The 3,627-nt window shown below is 34.2% G+C and overlaps 1 non-coding gene across 1 annotated transcript; it reads left to right on the top strand.

Moving 5' to 3' along the window:
* The first annotated feature begins 859 nt into the window (after positions 1–859).
* Positions 860–967, top strand: LOC115030686. The gene has a single exon (XR_003836290.1). It is a non-coding gene; the product is annotated as a U6 spliceosomal RNA (small nuclear RNA).
* The last annotated feature ends 2,660 nt before the right edge of the window (positions 968–3,627 follow it).

Below are 3,627 nucleotides of genomic sequence, written 5' to 3' on the forward strand. Positions count from 1 at the left end.
ATATCCACTTATCAGTGAGTACCTACTATGTGTGTTCATTTATGTCTTGGTACCTCACTCAAGATGATATTTTCTGGTTCTATCCATCTGCCTGTGAATTTCATGAAGTTATTGTTTTTAATCGCTGATTAGTACTCCACTGTGTGAAAACATTTTCAATTTAGTGTCATGAATTTATTTTTATAGTTGTTGTAAAATACATTTTCTATGATATTTTCTTTAAAATATTTCTAAAAATGTAAAGCCCAATGTCACTAAGTATATATTCAATGCTACCTAAGTATGAGAATGGCCTAAGAAAGAAATATTTTGCTACAAATTTAATAAACTCTTTCTACCCATTAAACTGTAACTATTTTTCCTAACTGCACCACAACTCTGATAACCTGAATTCTACTTTCAGTCTCTGAGTGGTCCTTTTGTTTTTTCTTTTCTTTTCTTTTTTGTTTTCTTTGGAATTTCATATGATAGTGTATTAGTTTGTTTTTTGGTTTCTTTGCTGAAGATAATGTCTTCAATGTCTAGATTGCAGCATGTATCAAAATTTCATTATTATTAGTTGTTAGCCAATGCCCTATTCAAATTTTAATTTTTATTAGTCATTCCATTCATTTATTTCTCAAATGATACCCCACATTCCTTTTACCTCCTCTACCAAACCCCCTTCCCATGATATCCCACTTCCTGGTTACCCCTCTACCAACTTCTCATTCCACATCTGCCCTTCCTTCTTCCATTTGCCTGAGTAAGAGTGCTCCCCCATCCACACACACTCTCCTGCTCCTCTGCTCCAGAATTCCCCTACTCTGAAACATCAAATCTCCCCAGGACCAAGGGCCTCCCCTCCCATTGCTGTCAGGCAACTCCCATCAGCAACACATACATTAAAATTGGAATGATGTGGAGAATATTAGCATGGCCCCTATGCAAGGATGACATGCATATTCATGAAGCACTCCAATTCTAGTTTTATCCACTCAATAATTATCTCTTGGTGACTTCTTCCATTATCTTATTTCTTTTTCTCCTTTGAGTAATGTTTCTATAAACATCAGCATATAGTTATCTCTTTGTAGCCCTGATTTCTCTGTTTTTTTTTTTTTTTTTTTTTTTTTTTTTTTTGGTAGCGTCTAAGTGACAAATTGCATCTTAATATCATAGTGCATGAACCCACCTGTCAAGAACCCATCAAACTCATTTCTACAGCAACTGCATGAAGTTATACTTTGTCCACTGTGACATGCCTCACACCTTGACAAGACTTTAATTTTGTCTCTTAGAAATTATGTTCAATGTAGTTAACACAAAGATTCACAGTGGTGAACATCTCTTAATAAATATTTCTTATATACGAAATATTAAAATTTGGTAAATGAGTGTATTGAGTACAAATGTCATTTCTTCTTTGAAATAACGTTAGTCATATTTTGTGATCATTTTTTGCTGTTTTAAAATTTGTTTTTATTTAAATATGTTTATTATACAAAATATGATCCATTACGGCATTTTACATGTAAACATTTTTAAATGTTAATTTTTATTAGATATTTTCATCATTTACATTTCAAATGCTATCCCCTTTCCTAGTTTCTTCTCTGAAAGTCCCTTATACTCTCCCCCTGCCCTGCTTCCCAATCCACCCACTCCTGCCTCCTGGCCCTGGCATTCTCCTGTACTTGGGCATATGATCTTTGCAAGACCAAGGGCCTCTCCTCCCATTGCTGGTCGACTAGGCCACCCTCTGCAGTTTGTCTGTCATTTGATAGTATCATCATGTTTAAAACCCTATCAATTTGAAGTTTGTTTGAGGATGTGAGGTATGTAGGCTATACATTCATTATTTTAAACATGAATTGCATTTGTCTTTGTTTGAATGTTAAGTATGTATTAAAGTGCACATATGTCAGTAAGAGAGAATTTGTGTATACTAAATCCTTATTTCTACCATATCAGTTGGGTCCCAGGTGCTAAACTCAAATCATCAGTTTTGGTGGCAAGCAAATTTATCTTATGAGCTATTTCATCTGGTCCTCAACTTCTTATTTACTCTTTTAGAGATTTGATAAGGACAGAGACCATAAAATTTAGTATGAATTTGACATAGTACCCTTATAGGAGGAAAGATTTAGTATTTATCATAATTTCAGATGGTTTTTTCAGTCCATGGTCAGTTTTTTTCTATTTCCTTTCATCCTATAACAAAGTAAAGACATGGTTATATAAGAGTGTAGGAAAATATGCAGCTAACATCATGGTGGCTAGGAAGTAAGTGTGTGTGTGTGTGTGTGTGTGTATGTATGTATGTATTATCAAACTGCATGCAAAACTGCATGAATGAAAGTGGAAAAATATTTCGAGTCATTTTTTTCATTGTAGTAGATGAACTCTGGACATCTAATTTAGGTTATCTGGTTTGTCAGAAATGCCTTAACTAAAGACTAAGGGTACAGCATGAAATAACACCAAACTGAAGGTTAAACTGTACTGGTATCAACATCAATTCACTTGTCAATCATGTAACTGAAATCTGCAACCCCTCAAGTAGTCTTCAGCAGTTTAAATACAGTTATTTCAGAAGGTTCTTTCAGTTCAAGTATTATCTCAGTGGAGACTCAGATTCAGACAACTCCTGTCAGTTGTCTTTATGTTCCTTCTAAGTTCTTCTCCTTTCAAACTGCCCAGTTTAATAAACTAATAAAATACTTCACTTTCTTATCTTAGGACAGTGAGTATCCTACATGTGACCACATTATTCAATGTGGTAAACTATTCAACTCTCTTCCTTTAAAATTGGATAACAAATGAATCATTAATAATATGTAATTCTGTGTTGGGATCTAGCTGTATAGAAACTCATGTTGTAAAGAGTGGTGGCGCACCCGTTTAATCCCAGCACTCAGGAGGCAGAAGCAGGCAGATTTCCAAGTTCGAGGCCAGCCTGGTCTTCAAAGTGAGTTCCAGGACAGCCAGGACTATACAGAGAAACCTTGTCAAAAAAACCAACCAACCAAACAAACAAACAAACAAAAACCTCATGTTGTACCATGAAGGAATAGAATGAAGCTAAATTTATGAAGGCAAGTAGAAATAAGAGCTTTAGAATCCTTATCTCAATTTGTAGCCATCATCACTGTAGTATATATATATCTATATATGTATATACATATATACATATATACATATATAGATATATATTGTTTCCTGTCTAGTCTAATACAAATTGTATTCCCTCCTCTCTGAAGAATTATGTTATTATAATCTTTACACTTTATTTATTTTTTTAAGTCAGTGTGCTTGTTTGTGTGTGGAGAACAGACCACATGAGATATGAGGTTAGACAACCCCAGAGTTCCTACTTTCCTTGCCTCTCCACTGCAGCGTCTTTAAGTGTGTTCCATCATATCTCGATTTTCCTCTTTTTTTTTTTTTTTTTTTTTTAAGAAAACATGTTTCTGTAGATGTTCAGCTCCTCATACTTGCAATTGAGAGGCTTTATTGACTGGACTACTATAAAAATAATCTAATAAAATTAACACAGCTGTAGTAGACCTTGAATAGTAATATACTAATAGACTGAACGTACTAAGAAATAATTGTTAGTAGCATCCATAAATGCTTGTGCTCACA

This window comes from Mus caroli, chromosome 3 (assembly GCF_900094665.2).
Source record: "Mus caroli chromosome 3, CAROLI_EIJ_v1.1, whole genome shotgun sequence".
Lineage (NCBI taxonomy): Eukaryota > Metazoa > Chordata > Mammalia > Rodentia > Muridae > Mus > Mus caroli.